The sequence below is a fragment of the Ambystoma mexicanum genome, chromosome 6q (assembly GCF_040938575.1).
Source record: "Ambystoma mexicanum isolate Mex_15411 chromosome 6q, UKY_AmexF1_1, whole genome shotgun sequence".
In the NCBI taxonomy this organism is placed as follows: Eukaryota; Metazoa; Chordata; class Amphibia; order Caudata; family Ambystomatidae; genus Ambystoma; species Ambystoma mexicanum.
In genome coordinates, this window is record NC_090937.1 from 886072715 (window position 1) to 886094146 (window position 21432).

The following is a 21432-nucleotide window of genomic DNA, read 5'->3' on the forward strand; positions in this document are numbered from 1 at the left end:
AATCCAGAAATCCCAAACAAGCCCCCAATCTGTAAGTGACTTCAATCCAGCATTGCAACTAAGTCAATGCCTAGTATGGGATGCCCAATGGAAACCCTTATTTATATATTTTTATGTCAAAAGTTCTTTAAATATGGATGATGAAACCTTATATAACACCCCTCTCTTTGAATCTCCCTGACCTCACTGAGCCAAGAAGTAGGTTTGTTTTGCAAATTAAAAAGTTTATTTGAAGAATTAAACAATATATATATATCACACTTTTATGAATAGAATAATATCTGAATAGCACACTTATGAATATGAACAATGATCAGCAATGGGTAATATTACAATATCAACAATCTCTTCAATCATTTAGGAGTAGGAATAGGAAGGATACTGTAGCAGAGAATACTTTATATGGATTCAAGGAAATGCAATAATAGGAAAGAATGCAGCACAGAAATAAAACTTGATATGATTTCCACAAAAGACAATATGATCACTCTTTCCCCTGTGACTACTCACTCCCCCCACTATGCAATATGAAGAGATGGAAATGAGGGCACACATGTTTCATGAATACAATCAATAATGCAGTTCAATCCCAGTTCACCCAGCAAGCTTAGAGAGAACAGGTATGATTTTAAAACAGGTCAATCACTTTTAAATGTGGTTTGCAATGAATGGGAAAAATGCTAAAATTACTTTAATTCACTAAAGGAGATTCAGGATAAGTGAGAGTGACTTTGGTTGGTGCAGGTCAACACTAGCAATGATTTATGAATGATTATCAGATTGAAAACGAAATTCAGCAGTTGAAAACAAGAAACAGCTATTTTGACATGTGGTGAAATTGAGCTAAATTGCAATTCGCTGCAACTTTTCCGCATGTGTGAAACGTGGCTTAGGATCTTAGCTTCAAAATGACAGTTAAATGTTGGTTCTAGGACGTGCGGTTCAAAAGTTACAGAGGTTTTTGTGAAGGTAGATTGTTCAGAAACAGAATCAAGATTTCAAAATGAAAGATGCGCTTTAAAGATTTACCAACAAGGATAGGCTTATACTAAGGAACTACGAAGAAGCAAGACACTCAACGGGCAGCCACCAGAACAGCGGCGCCTCCGTTCTGACTTTTGTCCATCAAAACACTTGTCCCTCTTCAGAAAAATATCAGTGCATAGATGATTGATGCTACAATTATCAAGGATTATGTGGAGGAGAGAAGAATTTAGGATGGACAAGAGAGATTCAATAATGCAGTTATGGATAGGTTAGAGTGGTTGGATTAGTTTACTTTAAATTGAGAGATGACTATGGACAGTTCTAGACTATATACTCACTCCTATGGCTTTGGAATTGATTGGGCCCCGTCAAAGATCTGGTGAAGGGTTTGGCTGGGCTTCTCTCGCCACCGGACAGGTCTCAGCACTGGGTTCTGCTCTCAGCAAGGCACTGCGGTCTGCGCGTCCTCTTGGACTGGATCTGACGGGTTCTGGATACAGCTCTGCTCTCTGGGTCTGGATCTGGGTTCTAGCACAAGGTTCTTAGCTAGAACAGCAAAACAGCTCAGCCAGGCTGTTGGATGTTGAGATGCCCCTTGGAAATTTAGGGGTTAGGATCAGGTTGCAAAAGGTTCTGAAGGCCAGCTGAAAAAGGTTCAGCTTGTGGGTTAGGCATCTCTGCTTCAAGGTTATAGAGTTTGGGTCTAGAGCTTGGTTCTGGAGTCTGGTTTCTGGATCTATGTCTGAATCTTCCTGTAGGGTGCTTCACCAAGAAATCAGTTGAGAAGTGGAAAGTGTGTGTGTCCTGTATGTCATCAGCTGTCCCTATTTATGTATTTCCAAAGTGGGTGGGGAGGCTGATTCTCTATGCCCAACCCTCTAAAGATCGGATAGGTCAGAGGATTCCCTGTCCCCTGATTAGAGAAAGGAGCAGTGTGTAATTCTGTGTCATGTTTATGGCTTAGGGGAAAACCCCTCCCCTTTGCCTCTGTACAGTGTATCTTATATTTCATAAAAAAACATCTTTACAATATGCACAACTTGTTAATACCACATAAATTACATGACAGATTGCCTAAGGTACATTTCTGCTCAACTCTAAATTCCGGGGTTTAGTCTCAGAACACCGCACGGATTCCAGCTTAGTCTTAAACTGTCAGCAAATTTTTCATTTTAACAATCTCAAAGTTTCACATTTTTGTCAGTTCAGTGCAATTTGTTATAAGCATTTTTCAAAAACATATATTTACTCCAATGTTAAATCCACATTTCAGTCTGGTCCGCCTCCAGAGCTGGGCTGACTCACAGGGTCACATGTCCTTCTTCCTGCCAGCAGTTTGTTGTCAGTCACACCCAAATTAGCATTTCTATTCAGCTCAAAGATTCCTTTGTCTGCACTGAGAGCAACAGGACAGGGTGCCTCTCCTAGTTCCTTTTAACAACAGCCTGTCAGTCTCTTAGCCAAGGGCAGGGGGGCGTTTCCTTTGTTCAGGCAGAGGTGTGGAATTTGTTTGAAGCACAGTGTGGGAAATTTTAACTCCTAAACCCAATGTCTAACAATTGTCTTATTTTATAATATAACTCACATTTTGAACACATACATCAAACAATTTCTTACTTCAAGCCTTTTCAGAATATAGTTTTGAATTGTATCCACCTCTTAGGCTTCTGATAGCAAGTCTTTCTTTGGCATAGTTTGGGTTCAATGTTGAACTTTACACAAAATGGTTTTAAATCGCCAGCTTCTGATAGAGGTGAGTAACGGTATTATACCCATTTTTGACAGATTTCTTCCAGCAAGCAATCCTCAAAAGTGGACTTTGTTCAGATAACACATACTTCTGTGGACCTTATATTTATGTAGATTCTTGAAGTGGAATGATGTTGACCATCCAACAAGGAGGTTGGATCTTTTTGGGTGGTTTGTGAGCCATGATTTTTGCAAATTTGTCACCAATTAAAAATTGATTTTTGAAACAACTCTGTTTCTTTTGCAATGATTTTGCTCTGTGGGCAGCCAAATGATGGGTTTTGGCAGTGGTCTCCTGTGTTACCACTGACATAGGCAAAAGTAGATGGTGGCCTATTTTTCATATTTTCATTGCGCACTTTCTGGTGATTTCTAGCGAGCATCATGCTTTCCAGTGGCCATTTCTGAGGTTTCTGCTGCCAGCAATGCACAGTGATGTTGCAGGGCTTGGACCAGTGGGTTAAGACATCCCACATCCTGTTCGTCCAACTTCATCCCTCCACGTGACTGAAGACCGCAAAATTGAGACTTTTGTGTATTAATACTATTTTCGAATAGACCTCTGATGTCTTCATTGTTTTGTTCATGCTTCCTGAACAGGAGTTTGTTCTTTCACACAATTTTGTATCCAATGTCTGCTCACTCCAGCCTGATAAAACCTTAGCTTCTTGGCTTGGCTTCATGGCTCATCCAGCCTCGCCTTCCTGAGATTCACTTCATAATTCATTTGTTTTCTTACTGCGACACACTGGAAATGAGGCCTTCCTTCTTTTGTCGAGCTCAACTATAACACGCACTGGAAACATACATCCTTTACTCACTTATGCATATATGTATATGTTGGCGCAAGCCGTAATCTATTCACTGCAAAGCTAGCCTCAAGAATGCTTTGTCTACTTGCATTTCTTTGCATATGTGCACGTGTAAACTGACTTGATATCTTCATCAGTTCTGTGGCATAAGCTTCCTCACCTTGATCCCAAGATGTCACTTATCCTTGATGCTCTCTTGATTCCTGATAGCATTTCTCCATTCTCTTGTCTCTGCCTCTCTTCTCTGTATGTCAGCTCGACTCTGCATGATGTCACCATTCATCTTGGCCAGCCATTTCCTCTGCTTCTTCTGGGATTTCATTCAAATGGCCATCATATTTTCTCGTATGCAGATATGAGTTTCTCAAAGGGAACCTTGCTTCCAGGATTCTCTTTGGTATCAGTATTTTTACTCATGCCACATGTGTCTAACATTCTGGCTCCCAACAAATAGGCAATATGGGTGACTTGGTTGAGGTGGGGGTACTTGGCTCCTTCTTTACAACGCTGCCACATTATTGCCATTCGCGGCGGATCTCCCTTTTCTCTATTTGTATCCAATATGTAATGCTCACAAACAACACTACTTCATTGTCTGTCGGATCATCTCTAAACATGTCATCATTAGTAATGTCAGTCAATCTGTACCCTTCCTCAATAGGTATCACTGTTCGCCATGGTTTACCTTTGTCATCTGTTCCTTCAGGCATTGCCACTTTCCTTCAATAGCTATCACTGTTCTCCATGGTCTACCCTCGTCATCCATTCCTTCCAGCATTGCCACTTCCAAATGTTCTATGGCTGCATCTAATTCTATAGGGATGGTCTGTCCCCCTTTTTTGTCAGTGGGTAACTGTGGTCTAAATAAAAATTCATAAGGTATTTTCATAGTCTTTCCCACTAAGCCAGGTAGCTATGTCAGTAGAACACTCACCCCATAACGAAAAACCTCTCACTCTACTGGAGCATCTCTCAGAGCCATTTGCCCTGTGAATGCCAATATAAATTCACCCACATTCATATAATATATTCCAGGAGTGGAACACACTTTTCCTTCGTCAGTAAAAGAAATCACCATATTGAGTTTTGTCATCAAATCTCTTCCCAAAATGTTATGTCTGCCGAGAATACAACAATGGAACGGATATATCACACTGTCATATAGAGACTGGTAATTCATCAGTAAAAGGAACTTGATTCTTAGCTCCAGAGAACCCATGAGCATTCATGGCAATTCCTGACATTGGACATTTTTTTCCCTCTCGTATACATGAATGAGTAGCCCCAGTGTCTACTAGAAAAGAAAAAGATGTGCCTCCAATCGTCCAATCAACCCTTTTTTCCTCTTGAGGGTCTGGAGTCGCTGATAGTACTGAACACATCAAGTCGCTCTGTGAGCTGCATACCCCAGTACCCGTGAAAGGATTTCCTCCCACAACAGTGACACACCCTATTCTTGGTCTCAAAAATTGTGCTGTGGTCACATACTGCTGTGTTTGCATGGGGAAGTGCTGTGACTGCCTTTGTGGTGGATTAATTTGCGCTTGCTGTGGTTGTTGTGCCTATTGCATTTGTGGAGCCTGTGGTTGACACACTGTCTGATCTTTGCACACCCTTCCCTAGCTTGTGAACTATATGTTGGAGGATAAGTTGTCCCCCCTCTTGAAAATTGGCCACTCTGTACATTCCCTTGGCTCCCACATACGCGTGTAATGTGTCCTGTCATTCCACGAGTCCAACACACAGGAGGAACCCATGTGACTAGTCCTCCTTGGTTAAATCCTTCTTGTTCATTTTGTTTCCCATTCTGTGCATTCTGAAACCCACCTTGATTGTTTTGGGATTCACCCCTTTCTCTGTAGCCCATACCTCTGTCTTGTGGCATGAGCCCATTTCCTCCTTGGTCCATCTGGCGCTGATTATTTGCCTGCGATGTACCCACTGCTTGCTGTACTCCTAACCCTTCTCTTCTTGTCAATACAGCCTCTTCTATGGCATACTTAGACAATTTCATGTGAACTAATTTAGCTTCCTCATGTTTCTTAGCCTCAACCTTCTTCTTATTTTTCTGCTGTACAGCTGACAGTGATGCACTATCATCAACTGTATTTCAGCCCATGGCTTTGACTCCATTCCCACTTGCTTTTTCCTCTGCCTCTGTACTTGCTCAGGCAATACCTGACATAAAATGTGGTAAAATAATGCCACCTTCTTTTCCCACGGTTCCCTCATTTCAACAGCCTAGCGCTGTTGAATGTCCTGAATGTAAGCAAGGGGGTCTTCTTCTTCTTTCATCTTACGTGTCATGATTGAACCCAAGTCTGACGTGTCGGAAAACTGTACACTGAGAGCCCTCCAGACATCTGCTCTGCAATTATTGAACAGTGCACCGTTGTGCGCTGTGTTCTATGCTGTCACACTTTAATAGCCTGCTCTCCTCCATATATAATTAGCTCTTTCCCCAAGAATAGCTGCTGAGAGACCATTGATGTCTCATATGGCTAGCGTGTTTCCTCCTGTCATTTTTCCCACTTCATAAATCCATTTTCCGGCACCTGATGTCAAACTTGGGAGCTTAAATTTTAAATTATCCTTAACCATCTGTGGCCATGGAATATACTGCGGTATTGTCCCCTTTCTCCAATAAGGAAAACTGCGTAAACTCTGTCCTGCGGTCGGCTCCCATCGCCTGTCTACCTACTGCAGGGACAATGGTCCCTGACCGTCTCCTCCCTAGTAATGATCTTAACCTGCTCACATATGGTGGTGATTCTCCCTTCTCACTATATGATCGTCCTCTGGGATGCTCTGGATATGTGTTATGCTCACCTGGTTCCCACGGGGGCGTCGACCGGAACTGGCCCGCTGTTGTTTCCACCAGCGTGACGTGTAGCGCTGAGATGACTGACTGGACTGGCCCGCTCAGCCTAGTTTGTCTGGCTCGCAAGAATATTCTTCTGCAAAGGAGAAGAGAAATTAACCACCCGTGGAATTTGAGTGTCAACCCACCTTCCCCACTCCCGTTGTCTTCCCACAGATCACTCTTGATGTCCCCTCCTTAGACTCACCTGATGGTTTGGAAGGATGAACTCTCCATCCTGCGTCGACCGCAGGGGCGCGTTGATGACCAGTTACTTCACTGGCGTAGAGGAATTGGTGAGTTCCAGTATTGACTCTAAAGTCCAATTGTTCATAAGAGTTCAAATGTCTGATCTTCACTCTGTCCGATTCCTTGCAGGTTGCCGATTAATCCACTCGAAGATTTCCAAATGGCACCTGGTAAGATTCAGGTAAGTCTATTGTGGTTTTCCCCTTAGGGGCCGGGGTACAGCGATGAAGCAGAGTTGACTGCGCCGACCCGAGATGAGGTGAGTACCTCCCGTGGTAAATCAGGTAAGTCCTTGGAGGTAGCTTGTATAGCCTTAGAGAGTCCCCTTGCTCACCTTGCTGTCTTTGTCTCCTTAGGTGTCGGAGGGCGGCCGCGAGATGGAGAGAGCGTGATGGAATGCTGAAGTACCGCCAAGCAGGTGAGTTCAGCGCGGCGCCGTAGGAATGCGAAGCGATGCTTCAAAGACTTCTGTCTTTCAGTTCCGTGGCGAAATGGATCAGGATTCAGGTAAGGATTAAAGTTAAAACTCCTGCTCTAACCTTTATCCTTCTTTCTTCTTGTTTCAGGAGTCCCAGGACTGAAGCGGGCGTGGCTGAAGACTGGAGCTGCTGAAAACACGGTGAGCGTTACGCTGCAGCAAGCAGAATAACGCGAAGCACGTGTGGCTGTCCGGGCGTGGTTTAAATAGCCTTGGAAGAAGATCCAGGTAAGTATTCTTCCACAGCCCCACCCAAGTAACAAAATAGTCCCTTCAGTAAAATAGTCCATCCTAAGCCTCATTTGGCTTGAGTCTTCATGCAGCATGGTCTGCCTCAGGTGAGTATGCAGCATGGTCTGCTTCAGGTAAGTTATCAATAATGAGCCTGGCACCCATGGCGCCAGGACTGACTTTATCTTTATGAGCCTGGCGCCGTAGGCGCCAGGACTGCACCCAAACAGTCCCTAACTGGGGCTTTTGGGCATGCTCCAAGTGGCATGATGCCTGCTTCCGGGGCTACTGGGCCTGGTCTGGTCTTCCGGGGGCAGGCATCATGACAGCATGCTATGGGATCTGGCATCCTATCCTTAAGTTGCTCTAGATCAGACCATCTTACTACCTTCTCCACCTGCAGGCTTCCCTCAGGGACACAAGCACCTCCTCCCTCTTCCCCATCGAAGGATTCCCTCTCCTCGTCTGACTCGTCTAGTCCCCAACTAGTCTGACTCTTGTCCCCTTCGCCCTTATCTAAGGTCAGTCTGCTTAAGATAAGACTCTATGCTCAAGACTGAATGTATTTTCCTCTTCACTTCATGATTGGAAGACTAGGGATTGATTTCCTTCCCTCGGCTTCCCGATTTGCTATCTTCCTTTAACTCTTGATAGGCCTTATCGATCCTATCTCCTATACTTCCTATAACAATGCTCTCTTTGTCTATCGCTGCTCTAGATGGTCCTGACATCGCTCTCTTTCATGGATTGAACTCTTCCATTCTGTCCCATAATATTGTAGGACTTGGCTCTAGTAGCTCCTTTTGAATGTGGTTAATATCAAGCTCCCACTGTCTCCTCTTGCATTCTAATTCTTCATCTAATCATCTTCCCTTTCTTGATTCCCATCTAACTCTCTCCACTTCTTGTCTTATGTCTTCTTCCCATATCCATGCCCTCCTTTCTTCCGCTTCTTTTTGTCTCTGTTTTCTCTGTCCTTTAATTTCTGCTCTTCCTCCTCTTCTCTCTTCCTTTCTTGTCTATCCTGTTCCTCTATTGCTCTCTGCCTATTGTTATGCTTTCTCTGTTCCTCTGCCCTTTCATCCTTCTTGTGTTGCTCTTCCTAATACATCTGATCTCACTGCTGTCTGCCATTTCTTTTATACTCATCTTCCTGTAATCTTTTTTCTCATTCCCTGTCTTTCCTATCCTGTTCGTCCTGGTCTTTTTACCTTACTTCCTCAATGGTTTTCCCATCTAGCTGGAGTAATATTTGTCCTCCCATCCATTCTTTTTGTACAAGCGTTACATTGTCAGTGTTATACTTTTCTCCTTTCCATCTCTTAATCTCTCATTCTATCTCTGTCGATACATTCAATCACTCATTTTTCTCTTCCCTGTTTTGTATCTCTCCTTTTCTCTTATTCTCCTCTGGACTATTGTCACTGCTATAAGTGGGCGGTTCGTATATCGGGTTACTGTACCCCGTTGCTGCTTTCAGTTCCTTCAAAGGATACAATCCTATTTCTTCTGTACAATTGCCTTGCACTGGATGATCTCCAAACAGCCCTTTAAGATGAGTAGCAGTACCCTCGAGATAGATGGGGATGCAGATTCATACTCATGCATCAAATAATTAAGACAACTCAATAGTTTGGCAAAGTGAGTCCGTTTTCATGACAAGTTCGTAAAAAGCTGAGTACAATGAACATCAGCAATCGCTCGATCTTCTTGCTCTCTTTACTTTTAGAAAAAACGTAATATTTAAAGCAAAAATTTGTCATCACTGGTGTACAACCTGTACATCTACTAACATCATTCTACGTGGCAATCTTAAAAACCTAACATGCAATGTGATTGGTTATAGGAAGGTAACTTAATATAGGTACCATATCTGTATATGGCAATGGGGAGAGGGGATTGGATATTCAATGTCAGGTGGGGAAACTAAGCCCTCTCTTCAAAATGCCCACTATGAACGTCACTAAAAGTACAACGTCACATTGGCTCTACTCACTATGGGATCCTAGATTACATGGTCCACCATGATTGGGTTGGCATCAACCCCACTCATACTTTTCCCTCTACGTCTAGCAGCACGCAAAAAGAACATCCAGGTGCAGAGAAGCTTGTCTGCACCACATCTTCCCACCAATTATGTTACAATCAATCATCACTTCAGTAGTCATGTGTCAATTTCTTCTTTGTAGTTTGGCCTTGAGTCTGTTCTGTGCTCTGAGAACTTTTTAAGGATTATGGGTATGGCGGGGATCCATGCGTAGGTGTGAAAGTTTCACTCTTCCAGCCTGCCTTTGTCACTTGACTGGACACTGTGAACTCGGCTTTTCTCTGTGTCTTTTCGTATACTCAATTTAATTCTACCATTTCTCTGACATCTGTGGCTTATCTTGACCTTTCTGAACAGGATCCTCTGTTCTTTTCTCTCCTTAATTATATCCAATGTTGGCTTATTCAAGCCAAATAAGACCTTGGTTTCTTGGCATGGTCATCTTTAGCTGAGTTTTTCTCCGTCTTGATTCTCGATTTTCATGCCGCGACACACTCCATTTGAGGCCTTTTGTAACCTTTGTTCAGTTCTGCTCATATGCGTAGTGGACTTCCATTCATACATAAAGTGCTTCTTGAGGTATATACTTGTAAATGTTGGTGCTTGCCAATCTATCGACTATTTAGCATAAGGAAGTTTTACGATTTCTTTGCCTCTTGAAGTTACTTGCTTCTGTACAAGTTTAAACTAACTAAATATCTTCATCATGTATGTGGCATTGGTTTCTCCATTTTGATCCCAAGATGCCACTTATCCATGGTATCTTCTTTATATTTCTTCTCTTATCAATATTCTCATGTCATTATATCTTCTATATGTGCATCAGTCCGATTTATTATGATGTCACCATTCATTTTACTTCATTATCTTCTTTGCTTCTTCGGATATTTTATTCAAACAACTGTCGTATTGCTTAGAATGTAGGTATGGCTTCTTTAATGGATACCTTACTGTCCACGTTTTCTTAGGTGTCGGGATGTTATTAGGTGCTGCCATGCTGATAGGTACTGGGCAAAGCCCATATGCTGCTCTTTCCTGATTCAACTGTTCTTCATACGGCACATACTTTGGAGTGAACTCAATAGGCAATGGAAGGGGGGGCAACTGGAGTGGGGGCGATATTTGACACCTCCTCTTCACTCCCTCCTCTGGGTGATTCATCGATCACTCTTACTTCTTTATTAGTACTCACTTTTCCTTCATCCTTCACTTTTATTCCGTCCTCTCGATCCAGACATTTTGGTCCCAAGAGGTGCTTCTGTAGGGTCTATATCTTTATGACTCCTTTCAAGCATCCTGCTGTCCTCACGTGCTCATCCTTGTTCCACGTCATCAGTTGGCATTCTCCACTTGGGCTGCAATAGATCCATCTTCCCACATATTTTCTATGGTCTCTTGGAAACAGAAACTTGGTTCCTTCTGGTGCATAAATGCTGGTCTTCACAAAGTCTCTTATTTCTTCATCAGTTAGGTTTTTGGGGTTTCATCCTGACTCAACATCAATCATGATCTTCATCCCTATGGCTTTCTTTGCAGTCTTCTGACAAGAGGAGATTATCAGTTTGATCACACAGAATCCAAGTAATATCATCACCAGCAGGGCTCCTAGGAAGTGGATTGCATCTGCCATCCATTGCGGAATCTATAAAAACAGTGCTCCAAACCAACTATCATCATCAACTTTGTCAACTTCATCTATCATCTGATTGTGTAGTTTTTTCAGCATGTCTGTGGCCTCTGTTAAGGTTCCATTCTCATCATCGTGTGACGGTATAAATGAGCAACTTGATTCTCCAATTTTTGCACAAACACCTCTATCCATAGCTGTGATCATGTCTAAGACATATCCGTTCTAAAGTGTCATCAGTCTGATTGCTCTCAACTCTTCTCTGATTGCATTGAATCCTTTTATGGTCGTGTTGATGGTCTGCAGTAACTCCCATCTGGTTATCTGCAACCATTTAGTATTTGCTCCAACCTGAAATCTTGGCATCAAGATCAAGGTGAATACTGAAATAGTCTAACTAAACAGTCTATGTTCATATGAGATAGCATCAAAAGCTTGTATGGATTTTTCAGAGAAATCATTTTCCCTCTTCGTTCTTTTCATAAGCTCCACAGATCTCTTCTTCCTTAGGTGAGCATCTGCTTTCGAGAAACTGCCAATGTTCACATCACTCTTTGGAATCACCAACACTGGAACATGGACATTCACCAATGTACATGTACTTCCCCAATTTTTTGGCAATCTCATGTTTGCTTGGGATACACATGCCCACTAGTCATCCATGATCACTACAGTACCATGTACCATTCGTGGAACATCAAATACTCGACCACAATTGTGATTCTCTCCCATTTTTATTGTGCCATTATGTCTGAAACAGAATTTTGGGCTCTCCAATGGAATTATCTGCAAGGGTCCTCCTCTGTCCTCGACCCATGTCAATAGTTTAGCAAGCTTTGGCCATGATGGCTTGCATCCATTTTGCACAATGTCAATGGTAGCCTGTAAACAACCAATCGCTACCCATAGTCTGCAGATCACTACTCAGTTTTCCCATCCGTCTATTAGCATAAGGAAGTCTGGTCAAAGCTCTGTTCCCCAGATTTGCATTTGACCTCTGTTCCTCCATCTGCAAGTTTATTCTGAAGTTTTCCTTGTAGTCTCCAATTTCTTGTTCACTTCTCCTCTGTTCTCTGCTCCTTTTACTCCAGGTTTTCATATCAGATCACCACATTCTTCGTTTTGGCATTGTTTCTGGTCTTTATATCTTGAACATAATCATCTTCATCTGGATTTGTCTTTTCATTTGCCCATTTGAGAGAAGCATCACTTCCCATGAATTGACCTCTGGTCTTGCAAATTGCTATGTGTGACAGACGGTGTGCTATCTGCACATCTATTTCGATAGCTACAAAGATTTTGGACTTTCAATGCAGTAAGTCAGAAGTGCACATACAAAGCATTCCTCATCCGAAGTTTGTCTTCCAACTTCCTTGATATGTTGGTACCATATGTTGTTTCCGAAAAATGTGCTGTGCTATCGAGGTAATCATTCAATTCTTTATTATCTTCTTGTGTGCTTCTTCTGGCTCTTACTCTTTTGATATGAGCTTTCACAACCGTCTCACGCAGTACTTCTGTGTAGCTCCTTCTTGCTGGAGGATTCTCAGGCATTTCCATTACTGATCTGGACGTTTCCACTTGTATTGGTCGAGTAGGAGAAAATGCAATATGTTTCATCCTTTCAACATGCCAATCAGGCATGAAAATGTCTCTTATCATTTCTGTCCGTGTTTTCCCTCCAGGCACTGCCCTGATATCATGTCTTGCAGGATCAGGTGTGCTTGCAGGTGCTGTCTCTATATGCTTATTCTCTAAAGTCTTTTGTCTCTTTAAAAGTTCATCTTTACCCATTTGTCTCTCAACTTCTCTTGGCATAAAACTTCTCATTGTGCTTTGTCCAAACTCTCCCCATTCTCTGGACTGTGATTCTGAAATCATTGACACTAGGCCAGGTGTGTTTGTACTCATTATCTGTGTAGGCGTAGCTTTCACCAATCCCTTGTCTGGTTTACTTTGCCAACCCTGTGTACTGGAGAGGCGGATTGTCCTCTGACGGGCCCATAGGTCAGAACACACTCTCTAGTACCTGTAAAACAAGATAGCTGCACCATGTGAGGAATGGGGGTGCAGGATTCACTTACTCCAACATGACTCAGGTAGTTTGGCAAAGGGAAGTCTGTTTAATGACAAGCACAGAAAATGGGGAAACTATTGGAAATCAGCAGCGTTGCGATCACCTGTCTTGCTTCAACTTCCCCGAACTTCATTCAAATAGCAACAGTTATAGTCAAAACTCATCATCAATGATGTCTAACTCTACAAGTTTGTCATGCAATATAATTGGTTAGAAAAGGTAACTTTAGTATAGGTGCTATATCTGTATATGGTAACAGAGCATGCGGATTGGATATCTCTTATTGGGTGGGCATCTACGCCCCTCCCTCTACATCACACATTATAGATGTCACTAAATGTACGACATCCTATTAGTTCTACTATCTATAGGACCCTAGATAACTTGGTCCATTGTGATTGGGCAGGTTACACCCCTAGACATAAATCTCCATTTTAATTAGCAGCATGCAGAATGGACACCCAGGTGCCTCGTGTCCCAAGATTCACCCTGCCTCCCTTCCATCAATAAGTGCTTTTGGGCTATGTGTCAATTAGTTGGCTGGGTATGGCCTCGAAACTGTAGCCTATTATCTGGAGAAGTTATGGCATCCTTGGATCTGGGTGACATCAGACGTTGGTAACTCCTTGCGCCTGGTTGGTCACATGTCTGTTCACCGTGAATCTGCTTCAGTTTCCAGCTTTTTGTGTATTTGATTCTTCTTTAGCCTCGCCACCTGCCTGGGCCCCCCTTATCTTGACCTTCACGGAGCTGGCTGGTATGCTCTGCAGTTTCGATTCTCCAGCGTTGCCGCTCTCCCCCTTCCTTGGCTTGCCCTAGAATTCCCAGGCATGAGCTGCTCCTTGTTGAGTTTCGATTCTGCTCCTTGTCCTGGCTTTGACTCGGATTTGAAACCTGGCCTGTTAGGCCTCTGATCGCCTGGGCATACTTCAGCTTTACAAAATGGAGTTGCACTTGTATAGCGTGCCTTATCGAGGTAGATATATGGTTGGCGCTTGCCGGTCTATTCTTCTACTAAGCATTGCAAGCAGTACTGTTTTCTTAACTTCTTGCGTTCCAAGCCTATTTACACGCGTTGACTGGTTGGATACTTCCATCTTGCCTCGTAGCAACGTTTCCTCACGTTTCAACATCGTCTCTTCTCCTGTGTCCCTTACATCTATTTTCACAGCTGCTTGCACATGTTATCTTTGACAGCCGTTTTGTTCGTTCGCGAGTCTATCCGGGCCCTTGTGTCATTTCCACTGGCCATCCATTAAGACTCTTTGGGTCTCTTCGTGGACCGTCTGTAGGTACTCTTCATTTCCTCTCAGCTGCTGGTATGGTTGTCTGAGAGGGTATTGTGCAGCCCATGGTTGTCTAGTTATGGGTGCTTTAACAGGTATTGCTCTTCTGATGTACACTGGGCAGAGCCCGAGTGCTGCTCTCTGTTGGTTCATTTGCTCCTCATACGTCACATACCTTGGCAAGTACGCTCCTGGTACCTCGAAATGGGAGGCAAAGGGGCAGGCCATGTCTGGGACCTCCTCTACACCTGTCTCCGGCGTTTCAACTAATTTGCTAAAATAAGTGTTGTGTGTGTCATTGCTTACCACATCCATTTCAAGCTCAGTCATTCTACCATTCTTTCTTGGAACAGGAATTACTATATAAGATCGGGGCGCTTTTATGGGTATCATGCGAACATCCTCAGGTGGGTGCACAGGAACAACACTTTGTGTACCTATAAAAAATGACAGTAATATTATTATGAATATAATGCATGCATAGACAATGCATCTGTATGTCATTTTACAGCATTTGTTTCTTGGGCAATATGGATGGCTCTCCTCCTGAGGGAGAAAAATGCTGCTGCTCTTTCTTCCCATCTTGATCATCTAAGGAAACAAAAACTGGTTCTTTAATACATTTTCATTATCATCACTTCCTTCTGGGTTTTACTGTCTCTGCTTCATGGATCAATGGATCTGGACCAGTTGTCCTCTGAGTCTGGATAATTCACTGTCTCTTGTGTCTGAAAGGAGTTCTATTTACAATGTACTGTTCCACCAATGAACAATGACCTCGATAAGTCTATATTACATGTTCCATATAGACTAGTTCCCAGTCTATACCTCGAATCTGCTTCACTCCAGATGACATGTTGCTTCCCTGTCAGCATAAAAAGTGTATTTCTTGTCAACAATTCCACGATCTGTCCCTCGAATGAAAGTCTCTACACTCTTCTGTGATTTTGATGTGAAGAAAGTGCAACCTCTATCATTATGCTATGCAAAAGCATACTCAAGTTGGTAGTGTTAGCTGGATCATGGATAAATATGAGCGCATCAACATTTGCCTCCTCCCAACAAGGTCTGGAAAATCCTTGATTTAACGAAAAAATACTGCATACGCCAGTCTATGATTCTCTGGTGATAGGGACATTTGTTTTGTCCTTGCTGTACTCTGGAAGTAAAATAAATTATTCTGTGATCAATGTGAGCAAGTTTGATATTATCTTTTCGTTATCATGATCTTTCAAAAGCTCTGTTATGCTTGTGAATCTTCCCACCAATGATCGGTAGGACCTCAATGCCAATTCGAAATAGGTCAGTATGTTCCTGGTGAGGTCACTATAGTGTGATAACATAAGTAAGTCCAAACAAAGACTCAGTATTGAATGACTCAGGATACTGTATTCTCTTCCAATTTATATATCCTCAATCAAAATTTGGCTTAGTTTTTCTTATCAAGGCTTCAATCTGCCTCAGTTCAAAGTCAATAAGCTACTTGTGGCTTAATTAAAGCAACTCACTTCCTTTTTACTCTGCAACTAGGATACACAGAGTGTTCATATTCATGTCCCCTTCCCTTTATATTGCTTAAAGGAAATGTCTTATAACTGGGCCACAACCTTATCACAAATGTGCTTGATCTTTTCTCTTGACTGGTCACGCATCCTTCTTCCTCGTCATAGATCTTGTCTGCACATGCTGTGGTTCTTCCCCATTGTCTGTAGTCTTCCCGGGCTGGGGTGCAGGCAGAGGGGTCTCTCCGATGTATGGCTTGATGTCGCCAAGGAAGATCCAAGCTCTTCTTCCTTGTAACTTAACTGCAGAAGGTGTTATGTCCTCCACAATAAAAGGGCTGTGGAACCTTGGCTCGTCACAACTTTTTCTTGTGTGATTCCGAACGAGGACGGTATCCCCATGGTATAGTTGATGTATGCGTAACTCCGGAACCCTGTCTGTTGTAGTATCTCCTTCTGTGTTTTGTACTGCCCTCCACCCTACTCGTTGCTGCAGCTGTCCTGAAATTACAGAAAAACTGGAACTCATACAGTTGAGGTAGTTTTGCATTTCCAATCCTAGCACTTCTCTTGTTGGCTTAGCATCACATCTCACTCTAGATTCAGTCATTAAAGGTGTCCGCATTCTTCTGCCTGTCACAATTTCATGTGGTGTAAGATGGTGGTCAGAACCAGGCTGGATTCTGAGTGCATACCATGCCAGTGGAAGGCAGTGCAACCATCCTTTCTTCAGAGTAAGCTTCAACTTGGCTATCCTTTCCTTTAACAAGCCGTTGAGCTTCTTGCATATCCAATTCCCTTGCAGATGATATGCTGACAGAAAACCTGTGCTTTATACCAAGCAACAAGCTGATCTGTTCAAACACTGCACTAACAAATGAGGACCAGTATCTGACCTCATCACTTCACAAACTCCCCATCTGGGAAACACCTCCCTTACCAATTTGGCACACAGGTAGAGTATGGGTGTGTACATGAACCTGCTTCTATCCATCTATAGAATGGATACACCACGACAATTAGATACCTGTATCCATTACATACTTGAATCATATCGACATTGTCGATGTGCAAGTGCTGAAAGGGACCATTAGACCTTGGGATGACTCCCCTGATCACATGTAGTATATGACCAGCTGTACATTTCTGGCAAACTATAAAATTTATCATAAAATAGGGCTATAGTCATAACTGGTTTACCAGTGCTGTCTTGTCACCACAAAGCCTCAGAGGGGTTTAAAGAACACCCTCTTCATATCCAAAGGTTCTTTTCTTCCTGTGGTGCCTCACATTGGAGATCCATTAACTGAGTGACATATTACTGTAGACTTCCGGCTCACTCCTTATAACAATGATAAAATCTGTCCCTACGTGTGGGCTGTGCATTTCACGACTACTATGCCCACTGGGAGTTGTAGTGCCTTAATGAGCCTATCCAATAAGGCTGCGTGCTGCACTGGCGTGCCGTCCGCTCGGAGGTAGCCCCTCCTTTTCCAGCACGCTAAGCCTGCATGTACTGTCGACGTCACATAGGCAGAGTCACTTTACACCGTTACTTCCTGGTCTGCGTGATTCTCAAGTGCAAGTATCAACGTCAATAATTCGGCAGCCTGTGCTGAATAGTGAGAGGGTAAACGTGCACTAATAAATATTCAAAATGTCCCATTTGCCGTGTGCTTTACCACAGTGGCACCTGTATAGCTCTGTCCATCATTTTTATCAATCCTAGAAGAACCATCAATGAAGACGATTTCTCCTTCTGCCAATGCATTTTCTTTTACTCTGGGGATCTCATAATAGAATTCTTCATAGTTTGCGTAATCATTTATTGGCTGTTCTTCAGTAACTGGCTCTGCTATAAACATAGCTGGGTTCATTACTCTGCATCAAACTATTTGGTCACTGGATTTGATATGACCACTTCATAAGCAGAAGCTCTTTTTGATTTCAATGTACCTTTTGGTTTCACCAGAAAGGCAAATAATGCATGCTCAATGAATAACGTCATTGGGCACCCCATTACAATGGTTGTAGCTATCTCTACAGCAAACGTGGCGGAAGCCAAACTTTGTTCGCACGGGAAATGACCTCTCATCACTAGGTCTAAAATCCCACTGTAGTATGCCAGGGGCTTATACCCCAACTTGCTTTTCTGTGTAAGGACTGCTATCATAACAGTACCATCTGTGTGTGAAAACAGGTAGAATTCCTCTGCATAATTGGGAATCCCTAAAACCGGTGCCAACAAATTGCCTTTTTTAAGTTAATCAAATCCTTCCTCCATGACCTTAGTCGAAACGATTTGTTCTTTTATTGCCTGTACTTTCCTTAAGGCTTGTAATAAGGGCCTGGTAAAAGAGCTGTAGTCAAAGGCCCACACCCTGACATAATTACATAATCCTAGAAAACTCTGCATTTGTTTTATTGTGTTTGGCTTAGATGTTTTCAAAATAGCTTCAGCTCTTTCAAAGGTAACCTTCTTTTCTTCATGTGAAATCAATTGGACTATGTACAACACCTCTTGTTGACAATACTGTAACTTCTCTTTGTCAACTTTATATCCTTTCTCCTCAAGTATAGTCAATAACTTGATGGAATCGTGTCTGCACTCTTCCTTTGTTGTGCTGCAAATTAGGATGTCATCCATGTATTGCAAAACAACACTCTCTAACACAATGTTGCTCAAGTCCATCTGCAGGACTCTATTGAAAATCGAAGGAGACTCACAATAACCTTGAGGCAGCCTTATGCTTTTCAGATGGACTTGTCTTAACGTGAAGGATGTCAAATCTTGTGAGTCTTTATGCAATGGGTTTGAGAAAAATGCATTTTTCAAAACAATCACTGTGAAATAACATGCCTCAACAGATATGTTCCATAGAAGTGTAGACGGTTTAGGGACTAAAGGGAACTCGGCCTCTAGTATCTGGTTTATGGACCTTATATCTTGGATTCGCCTCCAAGTCCCCCCCTTAATTGTTTTGACAGGGTACGTTGACGTATTGCATGGTGACTCTGGCGTCACTAAAATGCCTTGCTCCATCATGGCAGAAATTGTCTTGAACATCCCTTCATTTGCCTCCCTAGACATGGGATACTGTCATGCTTTTGATAAAATTGCTCCTGGTTTCAATTTAATCTTCACTTCTCTGACTCCTTTCAGAAAGCCTACATCATAAGGGCTTGTAGTACATACTGAGATAGGCACCTTTCCCATGTCGTCATCAAAATATTCAGTATGCTTTTGTGCCAGCATCATTCTTTGGGGCACCTCTCTTTTAATCATTTTCACCCAATAAATGAGGTTTACCTCAAATGTCATCTCATCCTCACCTAGTTGTTCTTCAAACAGATCGTCATCAGTGATGTCAGCCAATCTGTAACCTTCTCCAATATCGTTTATGGCGCACCATTGTCAGCCTTCATCATCACAACCATCAAGCAAAGCCATTTCTCCATGCACTATAGCTGCTTGTATTCTTAAGGGAACCACTTGTCCCTTTTCCTCATGCATAGGTATTCTTGGTCTGAACAGAAACTCATCTGGAGTTCTCATTGTTCTATCTGAAAGGCGTGGTAGCCATGACATTAATGTGCACCCTACATATGCAAATATATCATATTCTAATGGAATAGCTCTCATAGCCATTCGTCTTGTGTATGCTCTGATAATTCTGCACACGTTTAATTAATACATTCCTGGAATTGAAAACACTATGGCCTTTTACATGAACGAGATAGTCATATTTAACTTCATCATCAAATCTCATCCCAATATATTGACAGGCATCTGTCTCGAATACAATAGTGGCACTTTCATGTCATATTCTCCTATAGAGGCTGGAAATTCTTTTGTGAAAGGAACACGGTTTGTGGCTCCTGTAAAACCTTGGGTATTCATGGCGTCGCCAGATAAAGAAAACTTGCCTTCACGTATAGCCAAGCGTGTTGCACCAGTGTCCACTAGGAACAAATATTCTTGATCCCCTATTGTGACATCTACCCTTGGTTCCGCATAAGGGTTTGCTGTCACTGATGGGATGGAACACATCAGGTCTCCCAGTGAGCTGTCCTAGTCCATGTACAATTTCGTCCCACAGTTAGTGAATGGATTTCCTCCATCACTAGTGGCATTTCCTGCTCTAGAGTTCAATACCTGTCCTGTGCCTGTAGTCTGTAGAATTTGCACCGGGGACTGCTGTGACTGCCCTGGCAGGAAATTGGTCACAGTCTGCTTTGGTTGCTGTACTCTCGGCGTTTTCTGCTGTACAGGTTGATTCTGCGCAAATCCATCTCCACCCTGCTGCGAAAAAGCAGGTGGATTCATCATCCCTCCCACTTGTAAATTGATCATTTTGCACCATCCCTTAACTCCTGCACATACGTGCTAGATGCTCTGTCATTCCACACATCCAATTAGTTGGCGGCAGTCTGATCATTTGCCCATTTTGCATATTTTGATTTCCGCCTTGCATATTCTGATAGCCTCCCTGATTATTTTTCCATCCTCTTCCTCAGGAGCCTCTTCCTCTTGGGCTGAACCCATTATTACTCTGATGGAACTGCCTTTGGCTATTGACCTGCTGCGCATTTGATCCATCTGTGCTAGTTAACATTGCCCCTTCAATGGCATATTTCAACATTTCTTTCTGCACTAATTTGGCCTTTTCGCCTTTCCTTGCATCGTTCTTCTTGCAATTTTTTTTCTTGCAGCAGCCTGCAATAATGTGAAATGGTCAGTGGTATTTCTGAGCATGGCTTAGCCTCAATTCCTACCAACTTCTTAAGCTGCTTCTGCACCTGTTCTGGCAGCCCTTGACACAATATATGGTAAAACACGGGTATAAATTTCACCCAAGATTCCCGCATTTAAAGCACCCATGAGTCATTGGGAGCTTGTTTTTTTTAGATTCTCTCTGTCCATTTGTGGCCATGGTATATACTGTGGCCTTGTCCCTCCTTTCTCTAATAAGGGAAACTGTGACAGACTAAACTCCTTTTCTTCTCTCATCATTTGTCTGTCTACTTCAGGGGTAATATTCCCACATTGACGTCTGCCTGGCAATGTCCTTAGCCTACTAACATATGGCAGGGGAGAAACCCCCCTCTGACCGTGTGGTGGTCCTTCATGCCGATCTGATTGTGCCACTGACTCTGGTCATTTAGATGTAGACGCAGTTGTATCCAACCATCTTATCCCCTTGCCCCTAGAGAGGCGTCTCTCGCAACCTCGCTCTGTGTCTCTTTCTTTTCTTTCTTCTCTTTCACAGGCTTCCCTTTCTTAGTCTGATATTGCCTATGCCTCATTTCTATTTAGAGTTAGTCTGTCTAACGGCAGCTCTCTATATCTGCTGTTGCGTGAAGCGTCATCAGTATCGTGCAACTGAGTGTTTTCAAGGCGCTCATCCTTTCCCTTTCCATGGGCTACCTTTTCTAGTCCCATTTCATCATATAGTCTATCGATTGTCTCTACGACACTGCTGATGTTGAAATCATCTACTAGATTTACTCTAGACGTCCCTGGTAC